Source organism: Sciurus carolinensis, unplaced genomic scaffold, assembly GCF_902686445.1.
Source record: "Sciurus carolinensis unplaced genomic scaffold, mSciCar1.2, whole genome shotgun sequence".
Lineage (NCBI taxonomy): Eukaryota > Metazoa > Chordata > Mammalia > Rodentia > Sciuridae > Sciurus > Sciurus carolinensis.
Genome location: NW_025920269.1, coordinates 154,972 through 172,574, shown reverse-complemented (window position 1 = coordinate 172,574; position 17,603 = coordinate 154,972). Strand labels below are relative to the sequence as shown.

General features: G+C 35.9%; 1 pseudogene; it reads right to left on the bottom strand.

The window, feature by feature from the left end:
* The window catches only part of LOC124975413 (chromodomain-helicase-DNA-binding protein 1-like), a 97,781-nt pseudogene that overhangs the window by 43,006 nt on the left and 37,172 nt on the right, over positions 1 to 17,603 (bottom strand).

Genomic DNA, 17,603 nt, shown 5'->3' with positions numbered 1-17,603 from the left:
CAAACAAACAAATTCTCTCTGAGATAACTAGTGGCATACTCATTTTTAGAAACCCCAGAGAGATTATATCCATGATGTTAAGTTACCTGCTCAAAGTCATACATCCAGTAAGTGATAAGGTGTAAATCTGAATCCAAATTTGACTATTTAAAGTCCATTCTCTTTATTCTACTTTCTCTGCCTTTAAATGCCACACTCATTTAGCTTCTATAGCACCTTGCATGTAGTAGGTACTGAGTGGGTATGAATTAGGGTAACAAACTAAAATGTAACTGGAGACAAAGGGTGGTTAATACTGGTACTTTTTATTTGAATTCACATCCACAGAGAGTGCTGATTATAAATCATGGGACTTTAAATAAAAGAACAACATATTTTACTTGGAGGTGAGCATAAGCTAAAGGTTTCTGGGTTCCAAGAGTAAAATGTCCTCCTATAATCATGTTGGTGAGCTGCAGTTTGGAGGCTGCTTTCCTATAAATTAATTCTTCTACAGTGTCTTGGCCAATCAGTCAAATGACTTTCATAACCCTGTATGCATGTCAAGTGAGATCAGTGTGCTATGAGTCTGCAAAGCTGGGGGGAAAAGCATGCCAAAAAAAAAAATACACCAAAAAGGAAGCAGAACCAAAGACCATATTAAGAAAACAATTCAAAGGGCATTGCTCATTTGGACCTGAGAACTTGTTAGAGAGATCTGGCCTCAACTTATCTCTGAACCTTTTCCAAAAGAGTCAGGGAAAGAATGATGAAGTGACCACAATTGGGACTTAATTTATAGTCAAGGACAAACCTTGGCAGGCATGTTATCTTGAGGTCAAAGGGTAGTTCCACAACCTCTTACCCCACTTTTTTTCCTTTTCCTGGTACTGGAAAGCAAATCCAGGGGAGCATTACCAATGAGTTATATCCCTAGCATTTTATAAAAAAATGTTTTATTTTTATTTATTTACTTAAATTTTTTGTAGATATTGATGGACCTTTATTTTATTCATTTATTTTTATACAGTGCTAAGAATTCAACCCACTGCCTCACACATGCTAGGCAAGTGCTCTACCAGTGAGCCACAACCACAGCCCCAAAATATTTTATTTTGAGACAGGGTTTTAGTAAGTTGCCAAGGCTGACCTTGAACTTGTGATCCTCCTGCCTCAGCCCCCCAAGTTGCTATGATTACAGGTATGTGCCACCATACCAGCTTTAACTCCATTTGTAAACTGAGTTAGGTTCTAACTAATGCCTAAAAGTTTATTCTAATCATTTTGTAATTTAACTGTTCTTTTTAACAAAATGAGACTGAATTGATCATGTGACCCACTGAACATGACTCTGCAAGTCAGTGCCAAAATGGGGTTAAAACCCAGTGGTTCTCAACTCCCAGTATGACACTGTTGTCAGGACTACATTCTTCACCTTCCTCCCCAATCCAGAACTACAAGCCAACAGCACAGGAAAATGAAGATGTTTAACTCACTCACTTGTTCTGGCCAATTTGGTGAGCTCTGGCAGCTGCTTGTAAGTCATTTTGAGGATTAAAATCACTGTCAACAAAAATAACAGTATCTGCTGCTGCTAAGTTTATGCCAATTCCACCAGCAAACTATGCAAAAAAGAAGCATGATCAGCAACATACAAATAAGGAACTGGAAAACAGACACAAGGCTAGACTCGGTCCTACTGAACACCTGAAATCAGTTCAACTGAGTGGTTTCCTCCTTCAGGCTGACATCTCTGCCCCAACTCCAGAGCCCTGGAGTGGCCAAAAGTGTCACCTCATCTTATGTTGCCTGACCTGGGAAAATTTAATTATCAAATATAACAGAATCAGAGGTAAGGGGCAGAAAAGAATGCTTAATTTAATGCTGTGAAGCCATGTTTGAAAACCTTGATAGGATTTTGCTTAGAAAAATCTGTGAATAAGGACACAGAAAACAACTCCAAAAATGAGAGGTCTTGGGTCTACCATTGTAGCTCAGTGAGAGTGTTCTCACCTAGCATGTGTGAGGCACTGGGATCAATCCTCAGCACCACATGAAAATAAACAAATAAAAATATTGTCTGTTATGTTTAGATGTGATGTCCCCAAAATGCTCACATATGAGACAATGCAAGAATGTTTGGAGGAGAAATGATTGGATTCTAGCTTTGGCCTAAAACCTTAATAAAACCCTAATAGGATTATCTGAATGGTAATTAGAGGCAGGTATGGTGTGGCTGAAGGAACTTGCTCATTGGGGGCATAGATATGGGGTATATAATTTATATGGAAAGTGGAGTCTCTCTCTGCTCCTGATCATGATGTGTGCTGCTTCCCTCTGCCACACTATCTCATCATGATATTCAGCCTCACCTTGAGCCCCAAGGAATGAAGCCAGCCTAATATGGACTAAGACCCCTGAAACCATGAGCCATCAAATAAACTTATCTCCTCTATAGTTGTTCAGGTCAGGTCTTTTAGTCACATTGGTAAAAAAGCTGAATGATACAGTGTCTATCTACAACTAAAATATGTATTTAAAAAAAGGAGAGGTCTGCAATGCACATTAAGAAAAGCACTTAAACACACTTGCAAGCTACAAGATAGGAAGACCCTGAAGCCAGTTAATGAGAAGATGGGATGTTACTTGCCTCTGATGAGAGAAAACTTGAACATGTCTTCCTGAATTGGTTTCCACATTAATCAAAGACAAAGTCGTAAAATGAATTCAAGACAAGAACACTCAATGCAACTACTTTCTGGTCTTTATTGAGTGGTGCAGAAAAAGGGTCAAGGAAGTACTTTGGGTTACAGGAATTTAGACCACTTTGAAGGTAAATTACAACATTCTCTTTGATTAATATGAAAACAAGTATAGAGCAGACTATTCTTCCCAGGGTTGTTACAGCTCATGGCTGAAACAAGTCTAAAAGGACTTGTTCCAAGAGTTGAATGAAGGGTTCCTCTTCATAAGGACTACTGACTCTCAGCTGGATCTCAAGACAAGTCAGGCAGGAACATTCTCATTAAAGCCTTCATATAAATTTAAAGTTGGAAAAAAGAAATAATAATGACTGATAACTGAGAGATGCTAAATTATATCTAATAATGACATTATACCTCTACTTTACTATTCACCAAGCATTGTTCAAAAAGGTTTTCATAAATTAATTTTTAACCCTCACAACTCTGCATCCTTTCCAGTATAATTCTCATTTTGCAGATGCTGAAAAGGAAACACAGCTAGATTAAGGTACTTCTTTGAAGTTGCACCACTAGAATATGAGAGTCAGGACTCCAGCCCATATTTAAGAATCTGTGGTTATTACTCCTGGGTTTGAGACAGGATTCTGCTGTGCTACCCTCACTGGACTTGAACTCCTGGGCTCACACCATCCTTCTGCCTCAACCTCCTGAGTAACTGGGACTATAGGCATGCACTACTGCACTTGGCTCCAGAAACTTTTTATCCACTCTATCCTACTACTACCTAGACAATCATTTTATTTAAAAATGTATACCATAAAAATTATCTTCCTCTTGGGTTCAAGTTGGCTAGTGCAGCTCTTCTTCACTAAGGGGAACATTTTAAGCTGTATTTAGTTGTTTGGGACATAGTCATAAGCTATCACTGCCACCTGCTGGCAATATGTGGTAACAAACTCACCTCTTGAAAGTTGGAAGGAAACCCATTAAATGAAAATGCTGCAGAACTATAGCAAAAACGTGATACCAAATATGACAATCTGTTTGGAAAGGTTAACATCTAGGACTGCTTCAGATCCTAGATAATCTACTAAGGTTTCCAGGGAGATTAATGGAAAAGCAGATGTTTCTTTCTAATTTTAGATGATTCAAATATCTGCTCTCTAAATATGAATAATAAAATCTTTAAAACACAAATGAAATTCCTCTCACAACCTGATGATGCATTTGACTAGATCCTTCAAGTTTCCCCTAAGACTAACCATGAGACAACTGAATGAATGGCTCTGATGCAGGGAGTGGCATGTGACCTTGAAAGAGACTAAGGCCAAAGGAGTCTGATTATATCTTATTATTGAGTTTATTAGACAGAAAGACATATACTGGAGAAATAATATTCTTATACTCAAGGATTATATCTAACACTTCTTTTATATACCCATATATTACAAAGCACTTAATAAATGCTTTCAAAATAAGTCTGAACTTTCTTTTTATAAATATATTAATCTCTCTTTCATCAAGGACACACATCCTTTTTGTATTTCTATATGTATTCCATATGAATTAAGGTCTATAAAAATAGGATAATGAGACTCAGATTATGAATTCAAAATTGATTTAAGGTCTTTTCAATTCAGGATGTAAGAAAAATTCCATCTCCCATAACTGATATCAAATTATTTAATAGTACATGAGTGCACCCCATAACTGACAAAGCACCTCAGATGTCATATGATATTTATGATTTAAGTCATATGGACAATTCCATAAGAATTACAAATCTCTGGCAGTATCACTATGATCACATTTTAAATAACAAAATGTTTGTTAAACTTTACAACACTATTCCAGGGGTACTCATGGAGGAGAGGCAACTAGCAACAAGATTATCTTATTTTCCAAATTCACAGCTGAGAAGTAAAGCTGCCTCCACTGAATATAAATAAAACTTCCTCAAAATTACAAAAAAAAAAAAAATCCAGGACTTTCCCAGGTCAGAGGTCAAAGCAGATCAGAATTACTTTCAAATAAGCTCAGGTTCCAGCTTCACTTCTTTGTGAAATCACAGCTTAGACAGGTGGGACAGAAAAGAGCTCCAAAGTAGAAGTCCAGTACTTTGCTATGTCAACTGCTTTGATTCTCTCCTTTTATTATACTCCTTGATAATAACTTCACCTTTCAGAGAATTATGAAAAAAATGTACCAATGTTTGGGATGTAAAAGTACTACACAACTCCTTTTTTGTCTGCTTTCATCAATATTTATGTGGCTTTTCTGCCCTAGTACTTAGGAGAAAAATAAAAATGGGCTGCTGCCCAAAGTTCTTTATAGCCAGGTGTCTCTCTTCTCTTCTCACTGGAACCATCCACATGCTCATAGCCGTAGCCTTTAATAGACAAGAACAAAAACAGAGTTTAATTCTTTTCAAGGACTCTTCAGGAAATAAAAAAAGTCAAGTCATTCCTAAACCAAATGCCTATATTGTCTTTTCCATATCCAGGCATGACCCTACTTTAAAAAAATCCCATGGGAAAAATCTAAATTTAGGGGGACAATACATCACTTTAAAAAAAAAAAAACTCACCATAACACTCTATCCTGGGTTTTTAAAATACATTCAGCCAAAGTTTTGGCACTTAAAACTGATAATATTCAGTTTTGATTATTCCTAGGCAACCCTAAAAGTCCACATTCTATGTCAATTTCTATTTGCTGAGATACAATCATTACTTAGTCAACCAGTAATACAAGCACTTAGGAGCCTGCCTGATTGATTATCCAGCATCTGCTTTTCAAGGAAGCTTTCAGGCTCTCCAGTTACCACCATGCATCAGGTCAGAAAGGGGAATTATAAATTCATCATGTTTTGACAGTGGAGATTCCTCAATGTGCCAATGGCATTTCTGAAGTTTCCATTACTGCAGTACTTGGAGGGCATCAAGTGGATCTGAGAGACCACTCTGAACTAAATTTTAAAACTCTTATTTCTGCAGCTGATAATCTACCAAAGGCTCAAAAATCATCCACTGTTTAAGCTTTTTCCCATTTTCTCACATCAATTTTATTATATATAAAACAGAGTTCTCAGGTAATTGCCTTGCATTCCCTATTGTTTATAGAAATAATTGGTCTTACCTTCCCCTGCATGATTTGTGGGATCTCTATACTATCAATATTCATTTTCTTACTAATCCTGAATAAGTACAGAAGTGTTGAGTTGAATGTTCCAAGACACTGAAAATTTCTGTCACTGAAACTCGACATCATATTTTTGAAGATACTCAACATTTTCACATCTGCTTCACATAGTGCTATCCCCTCTCCTCATCTTCTTTTGTTTCTGAATAATGTTTTTGCACTTTCTTCCTCTGTAACATTCCCACACACCTTAATACTCATCATGAACCTATTTGATCATTAAATCTAAAAAAGTCTTCAGTAATATAGTGGCCCAGGGGCATCACCTCTGTAATTCATATAATCTTGGAGAATATCCAACATATGGGTCATTTGGGAGAAAAGTAAAGCTCGATGGCCTCTGGCAAGGAAAAGAAAAGGAGAAACTGTAGTAGTATTTAAGGTGAGTTATCCTCACACAAAATTTATCAAACAATACAATTTTATAAGTAAGTCAAATACTAAAGTAGAAATATAAATGTCACATAACTTTCTCAGAAACTCTACATAGTTTACATAAGAATACAAAGTGCCTCTTCATGTAGTTGCATCCTTTAGAGCAGTTATAAAGCTACAGTGGCACATGTCAATTCAACAGGAACTATGGAAACCCTAGAGCAACCAAGGAGCCTATTTCTTGAATGTCACTTCACACATTGAAAATAAATATAAACTTTCACATTAATAGTGAAATAAATAAACACATGTAGGGTAAACAGCAAGATTCACTTATGTGTGTACCCCTTCCCCAAGATCCTAAAGAGCTGTGGTCAGCTATTTACTGCTATTCCCCACTTGGGGGTGTAAGTCATTATCATCTAGAAAAGTCTGAGAAGCATCACTTTAGAGAAGCAATTCCCCCATGATACATGAGGAAACTTGCATACAGATAGTGAAAAGAGGAAAAAATTCAAAATAATGTATTAAGAACAAAATCAAGCTGAGAATTTCTTATTATCAGACACTGTTTTAAAATTTGCCTGAACAAAGAAGTGTTGACAAAACAATATTCTTTTTTAAGAAAATGAACTTAATTTAAGCTTACCACAAACATAAGATCAAGAGTTAGGAAGAACTCCTGCCAGATTCTAGCCCAAATTTTTGGGAAAGCATTGAGTTTAAATAAAGGTGAGTACTTCAATTCTTATCTCATCTCTGACATTTGCTAGCTATATGAATTTGGACAAGACATTTCTGGGTCTGGGACATAAAAAACTTGGATGGAAGGTATTTATGGTCTTTTCTCCATCTCTAACACACCTATAGTTGATATGTCAAAGAAGATTAAGCACAGTAATACATGCAAATATTTAACTTGCAAAAGATTGGAAAATTTTTGCCAAATCTGAAATATTAGGTTAGTTCAGGCCACACCTGGGACAGTCATCCTAAAGGGACAATTTTGAAATTCTGGTCTTCTGATACCCAGCTCACATTTCTGGGAAAGACTATTCCAATTACCCCTTGAGTTTAATTCAAACCCCACAGGTTAACAAGAATAAATGCTTACTGAGCCTTTATTATGTGTCAATTTAACACAAAGTGCCAGCAGGCAATTATAAAAGAAATGCTCAATGCTGACTCTGTCCTTGTGGCTCTAAACAATATAGCTGGATGGATGAGGTGAACATACACTGATCAATCAGGCAGTAGATTAATGTAGAGTTTGCCAAGTGCTGGAGAGGGATTTTAAATGGTATAGGAATTCAGGAAAGAAAGAATAATGGTGGGGAAGAGTGGGGTTGTATGAGATAAAATGGTGTGGGTGTTTAATTTCAGAGAAATTTGACCCTGAATTAGGGTCTTGTAAAAGAGGAAAACTTGAATCAGTCTCACGAAATAAGTAAGTTACTCATTAATTAGGTTTTAAACAGTCGCCAGATGAGAGCAGTACATATACCTGTACTTGGAATGCAGGAAGTCCAGCAACTCATTCAGCAGGTGACGTTGCCCACTAGCCTCAATCAGGTGGTCTCCAACTTCAAAAGGCTCTGACTCTACACCTGGAAAAGAAAGGGCCCATTCCCAATCACATGCCCTGACTCAGGGCAAACTTCTTGAATAGAAAAATCAATAGGTAGGCAACAGCAAGAGAACCCTTTCTCTTTTTAATCCATTATGTCCCTTAGTCACATCTATTTGAGGCATTTTATAACTATTTGCTTATGTTACTATCTCAGTGCAGCTTAACACCAATTGCAGAGACTGGCACATCCAAAAAAGTCTTATAAATACTTGCCTAGGAATCAAACCCACTCTTTAGGAAACTGAGGCAAAGGGAGATGCCAAAGGTCAAGAATATCCAAAAGGAATCAAGAAACGGGCTTAGGTGTATATAAATGATTCTCAAGGTATGGGGTGGCAGTCAGAATATTGTGGAAGGGGTCATTGCCTGGAGGTCTTCTCTTAGTTGGGGCAAAAGTGACCCTGAGGCCACTGACCAGATGCCTGGAGGTGTTTTCTTTGGGTGCTCCTGCTGCCCACACTGCTGCTGCACACCAGAGGTCTTTTCTCTGGTCATGCCTGTGGTCTACACTGCTGTCACTGACATTGCTTCCCCTGATATCCCTGCTGCCAAAGGTGCTGCTGCTCGCTGGAGGTCACTTGAAGATCTTCTCTCTGGTTGCCACTGCAGCTACAGCCACAGCTGCCACCACTGTGGCTGCTGATCCCCCACCACTGCCAACAACACAAATGACTGAGCTGCTGCTGAGCACCTGCCTGCTGTCACTGACCCCCTGCCACTTACCACTTCTACCACTGCCCAGAGGTTTGCTTCCAGGGAGACTCCAGATTTAGTTGCACATGATTGTATCCATTTTGAGAAACCAGTCAGAGCCTGAGGTATGAGATTCTGGTGTGTTTCCTGCTATTGCAATCTTGGGGAGTCAAGGTGCACCTGTCTGGGAACACCCACCAGGACCTGGAGGTTGAGTGTCAGGTGCCTGTGGGTTTGGCTGTACCTGGGGTCTTCCTCCTGGGGGTGTTGGTTGCTGCCATCTAGTTATTGTCTCTCAGGATTGCTCATCCCTGGTTTTGTATTTCCAAATTCCAATATCATTGAGTTCTTGGGACTGAAACATGGGCAAACCTAAGACATATGAGGCCCAGATTGGTGGAATAGTGACTCGGTCTGTCAGGGCCTCTCTGGGCCAGGAAGTCTTGTGGGAAGTCAGGGGTAGTGTTACACCACCTGCAATTCCCCTCAGTGCTTGACAAGGTTTCTGCTGAGTAACAAAGGTGTTTGCAAAGTCTCATCGTATTGGAAATTCAGTTGCAAACTTTCCTTCCTTGCTTGCCTAATATGTGTAGGTTTACTATTAATATTTTATGTGTTCTCCCTGAAAACAGGAGTCTTAACAGAACCAGGTTTAAAACATAGAAAGCAGACTTCTAATGGAACAGTGATTTCAGATTTAGTCATTTGTAATAAAACTTTGAGTAACCAAGAATGTTATGAGAAAATACAAAAATAGATTCTAGCTGCCGATCCCCTGTTGACTACTCTCAGATGACCTGAAGTATGTAGGCAAATAACTCCAACCCCATCAGGAATGATTAACAGGAACAGAAGAAATAAAGAAAATACAGTTTCTACAGTTAAAACACCTTATGATAATGCTTATATAATTAATGGAAAGCCATGACATCCTTACAGAGGGATGACTCTTAAGCCCCTGAATTTAGACCCTCCTTTATCTCCCATGGGATATTTAGATGTAAAATCAGGACATGTTATAATCTGGTTTGAAAGTATACATACAAGAGTACAAAATATTCCATTTCTTAAAGATTAGGATTTACTAACTGCTGTAAATATTATTGGCCACCCATCCCCCAGAGAAAAAGTTCCTCAATGTTAAGTTCACACAGAAGAAGATGATGTAATATTATTGTTAGCTTAAACTGTCTAGCACTTATTAACCACAGCAGTAGCCACACAACTCACAGGGTTGAGTAAGTACTCAACCCTGCTGAACTTGCTTTAACCTTTATGATTAGTTAAGCAATATTAATATGTCTTGGGCTGGGGAGCTAGCACAGTCAGTAGAGTGCTTGCCTTGCAAGCACAAAGACCTGGGTTCGATCCCCAGTACTGCAAATAATAATAATAATAATAATAATAATAATATGTCTTAGTGTTTAGTTATAGTTTATCATGAGTAAGCAATTACTAAAAATAATTAGAACACTTCATTGCCTGGTCTAGTAATGATTATACAAGATATTTTTGTTATTTTTCCTTGTGCTCTTTTTCTGTTCTGGAAAAACATGTGTAACTGTCAACCTTTTAAGGTATAAAAATCTGTCTGGGAAAAATAAAATTTAGAACTTAGCATCCATCCCTTGAGTTTGTGTTGCTTTGTTCTCCAACTTGCCAATGCCTACTCCATCACCTGTGACCACTACTACCCATGCTAGCGCTGGACCCCAGCAGAGTAGGGCTGAGAAACTTTTGGATACTAGCAGAGACAGTTTTTCAATTTTCTCCTGAGATTTATTTTATTTTATTTTATTCATTTTATTTTATTTATTCATTTTATTTTATTTTTTCCCCTGGCATCTCTCTCCACTGTATTTGGAGCATGGTGTTTTTCATGCACCAATTTGTTGAGGATGGAGTTATGCATGGTGTTTTGCAGTTCTGCTGTATATTATATTATTTTTAACTTTCTCTCTCTCTCTCTCTCTCTCTCTCTCTCTCTCTCTCTCTCTCTCTCCATATATATATATATATATATATTCTTCTACTTCCTTGTCTGTTTCTCTGGATTCCCTTTCTAACTTTTCTCTCCCTAATAGTCAATCTCTGTTGGTTCTTCTTCCACTCTTCCTGTGGATTTTGCTTGTCGTTTCTCTCTCCCTCCTTCATGAACATCATGTCCTGCACTATTTCTGATTTCTCAGTGTCCAATATTTGAAATTGCAAATCCTTTTGGCAAATTTTCTGTTTATATTGTGGACTGTGTTTGAACTCATCATTGCTGTTTATAGGTAGAGGGCAGTGAACACCTTGGTGGAAGCTATTAGATTTGAGGCTGTGTATTGTTTGTACTGGGTGCTGTTGAGGTTGGTCTCCCTCTTAATGGTGGTATACTAGAAAACTTCAGGGACAATACATTTCTACAGGGTAGCATCTTAATGGTGGTGTACTAGAAAACTTCAGGGACAATATAGTCTACAGGGTAGCATCTGTAGTGCCTCAGATTCATAGAGACAGATGGGGAAACACACAAGCAACATGAAAAATTAAGGAAAAAAAGTGCCCCAAACAAATCGAGATGCCCCAATATTAGAATCCACTGACATAACAGTAGAAGAAATGTCCTCGAAGGAGTTTAGAATGTACATACTTAAACTGATCTATGATTAAAGGATGGTATAAAGAGTGAAATCAAAGAGAAAATACAGGATGTGAAGGATCACTTCAATAAAGTGTTAGAGATTATGGGAAAAAAAAAACAAGCAGAAATCCTTGAAATGAAGTTATCCATAAACCAAATTAACTTCTAATGGAAAGCATCACCAACAGACTAAACTATTTAGAATACAGAGCCTCAGGCAATGAAGACAATATTATTTACTATTGAAAATAATGTTCATCATGCAGAGAAGATTGCAAAAATCCATGAACAGACCTTCCAAGAATGGGAAAACACAAAAAGACCAAATTTAGGAGTTACCTGGATAGATGAAGGAGCAGAGGTATAAACCAAGGGAATGTATAATCTTTTCAATGACATAACATCAGAAAATTTCCCAAATCTAAAGAATAAAATGGGAAATCAAATACAGGAGGCTTACAGGACTCCAAATGTACAAAATTACAGCAGACCCACACCAAGACACATTAAAATGAGGATGACTAAAATACAGAATAAGGGTAAATTCTTAAAGGCTGTGAGAAAAAAAAACAAATTACATATAGGATAAAACCAATTCAGATCTCAAGTGATTTATCAATCCAGACCCACAAAGCTAGGAGGTCATAGAACAACATATTTCAAGCTTGGAAAGAAAAGGGATGCCAAGCAAGAAGTTTATAACCAGCAAAATTAAGTTTCAGATTTGAAAATGAAATAAAAACCTTCCATGAAAAACAAAAGTTAAAAAAATTCACAATTAGAAAGTCTGCAGTACACAACATTCTCGACAAAATATTCCATGAGGATGAAGAGGGAAAAAAAAAAGTGAAAACCAGCAAAGGGAGAAATTACACTAAAGGAATAGTCAAAGAAGAAACTACATCAAATTAAAAGCCAGAAATAAATGAAATGAGCATGAATACAAATCATATCTCAGTAATAACCTTGAATGTTAATGGTCCCAATTCATCAAGCAAAAGATAAAGACTTGCAGATTTGATTAAAAAACAAAATCCAACAATATGGTGTTTCCAAGAGATTCACTTCATAGGCAAACGTATCCACAGACTGAAGGTGAAAGAATGGGAAAAAACATATCACTCATATGAATTGTGGAAACAATCAGGGATTTCCATCCTTATATCAGAAAAGGTGGACTTGTAGCCAAAGTTAATCAGAAGGGACAAAGAAAGTCATTTCATTCTACTGAAGGGAATTATACATCAGCAAGACATGTAATTATAAATACTTGTGACCCAAACAATGGAGCGTCTATGTACATCAAACTCTTCACAATTTCAAGAATCAAACAGACCACAGCAAAATAATACTGGGTGACTTTAACATATCTCTCTCACTACTGGACAGATCTAAATAAAATCTAAATAAAAAATTATAGAACTCAATAATACAATAAATAACTTAGACTTAACAGACATATATACAATATTTCATATATAAATGAGTGATACACTTTTTTCTCAGCAGTACATGGATCCTTCTCTAAAACAAACCACATAATATGCCACAAAGTAACTCTTAGTAAATACAAAAAAAAAATGGAGATAATACCCCACAGTCTATCAGATCATAATGGACTAAAATTAGAAATCAATAAGATAAAAAAATAGAAGCTACTGTAACATATGGAGACTAATACACTATTGAAAGACAAATGGATAGTAGAAGAAATCAAGGATGACATGAAAAAAATACCTAGAGAAAATGAAAATATGGATACAACAAACCAAAATCTCTGGAACACAATGAAGGCAGTACTAAGAGAAAAGTTCACTGCATTGAGCTCATTTTTTAAAAGAATAAAAAGTCAACAAGTAAATGACCTAACATTATATCTCAAAGCCCTAGAAAAAGAAGAACAAATCAACACCAAAAAGTAGGAGAAGATAGAAAATAATTAAAGTCAGAACTGAAATCAATGAAATTGAAAAAAATTGACAAAACAAAAAGTTGGTTCTTTGAAAAATCAATAAAATTGATAAATCCCTAGCCACACTAATGAAGAGAGAGAGAAAACCTGAATTAACAAAATACAAAATTAAAAAGGAAATATCACAACAGACCCAACTGAAATACAGAATAATTAGAAACTATTTTGAAAATTCATACTCCAACAAAAGAAAATACTGCAGATATCAACAAATTTCCAGAGACATATGACCTATCTAATCTGAATCTTGAAATCATACATGATCTAAACAGAATAATTTTAAGTAATAAAATAAGAAATGCCATCAAAATTCTACCAATTAAGAAAATTCCAGAACCAGATGAATTCTCAGCTGAGTTATAGAAGATCTTCAAAGAAGAATTAATACCAGTACTCCTCAAATTATTCCATAAAATAGAAGGAGGGAACCTTTCCAAACTCATTCTATGAGATTAATATCACCTTGATACAAAAATCAGACAAAGACATATTAAGAGGAGAAAACTTCAGACCAATATCCCTGATAAACACAGATGCAAAAATTCTCAATAAAATCCTGGAAAATTTCTACCAAAAGTATTAAAAAAGATAGTGCACCACTATCAAGTGTGGTTCATCCCAGGGATGCAGAATTGGTTCAACATATGGAAAAAAATAAATGTAATTCATCATATCAATAGACTTAAAAACAAGAATTATTATCTCAAAAGATGCAGAAAAAGAATTTGACAAAATACAGAACCCCATCATGTTTAAAAAACTAGAAAAACTTAGGTATAGTAGGAACAAACCTCAACATCGTAAAAGCCACATATGCTAAATCCAAGGCCAACATAATTCTAAATGGAGAAAAATTGGAAAGCATTCCCTCTAAAATCTGTAGCAAAACAAGGATGCCCTTTCATCACTTTTATGCAAAAATATCCTTGAAACTCTAGCCAGAGCAATTAGAAAAGAGAAAGAAATTAAAAGTGTATAAATAGATAAAGAAGAACACAAACTGTCACTATTTGCCAATAACATGATTCTGTATTTAGAAGATCTAAGAAATTCCATGAGAAAACTTCTAGAACTAATAAATAAATTCAGCAAAGTAGCAGGATATAAAGTCAATACCCATAAATTAAATGCCTTCCTATACATTATAAATGAATTCAATAAAAGAGAAATAAAGAAAATTATCCCACTCCCCCCAAAAAGAGAGTAAACTATCCCATTCACAGTAGCCTCAAAAAAAAATAGTTATCAATCTAACAAAAGAGGTGAAAGAAGGCTACAATGAAAACTACAGAACATGAAAGAAAGAAACTGAAGATGACATTAGAGGATGGAAAGACCTCCCATGTTCCTAGAAAGGCAGAATTAATATTATCAAAATGGCCATACTACCAAAAGTGTTATACAAATTTAATGCAATTCCTATTAAAATCCCAATAACATTCTTCATAGAACTAGAAAAAAAATCATGAAATTCAATTGGAAAAATTAGAGATCCAGAATAGCCAAAGCAATCCTTAGCAAGAATAGTGAAGGAGGAGATATCACATTACCAGATGTTAAACTATACTACAGAGGTATAGTAATAAAAGCAGCATGGTTTGGTGCCAAAACAGACACATAGACCAATAGTACAGAACAGAAGACACGGAGAAAAACCCACATAAAAACAGGTATCTCATACTAGACAAGAGTGCCAAAAATATTCACTTGAGAAAAGATAGCCTATTTAACAAATGGTGCTGGGAATAATGAAAAGAACATGTAACAAAATAAAATACATCTTTATCTCTCACCCTGCATGAAACTCAACTCAAAGAAGATCAAAGACTCAGGCGTAATAGTAGAAAAACTAGGCCCAAATCTATACCACGTCAGCCTAGAATCTGATTTCCTTAACAAGACCTCTAAAGTGCAATATGTTCAATCAAGAATCAATAAATGAAATGGATTCAAACTAAAAAACTTCTCAGGAAAAGAAACAATCAATAATGTGAACAGAGAGCCTACAGAGTGGGAGAAAATTTTTTTCACATGCACCTCAGATAAAGCATTAATCTCTAGGATATATAAACAACTCAAAAACTTAACACCAAAAACAAATAACCCAATGAATAAATGGGCTAACAGATATGTCACAGAAGTTATACAATCGATCAATAAATATATGAAAAAATTTTCAATATTGCAAGCAATTAGAGAAATGCAAATCAAAACTACTCTAGAATTTCTTCTCACTCCAATTAGAATGGTAATTGTCAAGAATACAAGCAACAATAAATGTTGACAAGGATATGAGGAAAAAGGTACACTCATACATTTCTGCTGGGAATGCAAATTGGTGCAACCATTATGGAAAGCAGTATGATGATTCTTCAGAAAACTTGGAATAGAACCACCATTTTACCCAGGTATTCCACTCATTGGTTTATCCCTAAAGGACTTAAAATCAGCATACTACAGTGATGCAGACACATCAATGTTTATAGCAGCTCAATTCACAATTGCTAAACTATGAAACCAACCTAGATGCCCTTCAACCACATGAATGGATAAAGAAAATGTGGTATGTATATATGATGGAATACTACTCAGCTTTAAAAAAAGAATGAAATTATGGCATTTGTAGGTAAATGGATGGAGTTAGAGAATGTCATGCTAAGTGAAATAAGCCAAACACCCAAAATTAAAGGCCAAATGTTTTCTCTGATATGCAGTTGCTTATTCATAATAAGGTGGGGTAGAGGAAGAATAGAGTTACTTTATATTAGGTAGAGGGAGTGAATGGAAGGGAAGAGGTATGGGGGTAAGAAGGACAGTTGAGTAAAACAAACACTTTTTACCTCGTGTACATGCATGACTACATGACCGATGTGATCCTACATGTATAATCAGAAAAATGAGAAATTATACTTTATTTATGTATGATCTATCAAAATGTATGAATACATTTTACCATCATGTACAACTAATTAGAACAAATTTTGAAAACATAAAGATTATCTACATTCCTAATGCCTCTTCTTCCTTAAAAATAATATTCTAATGTGCATCTGCTTAAGATCCTGTTAAACTTTTAAATAGTTCACAGTGCTACTTGGCAAAAAGTTTTTAACACAAGTACAGCAAATCTTTTGCATTCTTTCTATACTGGAGCCTCCATGGCCAGAGAATTGCCTATCAGAGTGTGTTAAAAAATTATTTGAATGAAAATGAAAACACAACACATCAGTTTTGTAGAAAAGCACTAAAGCAGTGCTTAGAAACATACAGAAGTCAGTAAGATGAAGGGGAAGCAGCAAGTGATTCTAAGAAGCATGTGGGCAGGAGGAAAAGCAAGTGAAAGTGCTACTTCAGAAACTGATTGAAGAGTATTTCAAGGAAAAATGATCTACTGTGTCAAGAGTATTTCAAGGAAAAAGTGATCTACTGTGTCAAGGGTTTCTGAGAAGTTAACTGAAATGTGAATTGACAATCTCTGGACATCACAGAGATCGCTGGTGAACTTGGCATAGTGGCTGAGTAGGTTCAAGACTAGAGAAAATCTAATCACAAAGAAATGCTCAGACAAATCCAGATTATGACACATTCTGAAAAAATACCAGTTTTATTCTCCATAACTGTCAACATCATGAAAGACAAAAAGGTCCCCTCCCCGCACCCCCCCAAGCTTAAAAACATTTCTAGATTGCAGAAAAATAGAGACATGGTAAATGCAATACAGAACCTATGGATCTTAGATTAAGAGAGAAAAATAAAAACATAGGCATAAGGCACATTACAGGAACATCTGAAGAAATCTGAATAACATTAGATAATATAGAGAAAATGAGAATAAGCAAAATGCATACAGTAAATACAGATAGTTTTTTTTTTCTTGAAGAATTCTGCTATGATTTTGAACCCAGAACTACTAAAGAAAAACAATGTGGGGATAAAGGACACTGCCTCACCATCAAACAAATATGGATGATCCACATACTTTTGAAGCTGGGATAAGATATTCTGAAGTTTAACTTTATTTGCCATCTCATTTTCAAATGCATCTGTAATTTTGAAGATAGAAAGGAAAATGGACTAACAAATCAAAAACAAAAACAAAAAACCAAACCCAACACTTTATAAATAACCTTACTAATTTTATTGAACATTCCTCAAATTTATACTAACTCCCAGTGGCTCATCTGCACTGAGAATTAATAGCATATCCACATGGAACTTTCCTATACATCACTTTGTTTTGAGAAGAAAGTCTACAAATTGAACTTGGGGGTAGATTTTTATAATGACTGGAAATTTCTGAAATTTCCTTCTTTAACATCTATTGTGGATTTAAGAGGGGGGGAAAGGCAAATGGAGGACATAGGGCATGAATGGATATTTAAAAGTATGTGCTTTTCTGTAAGGAATAAGAAAAACTAGGCA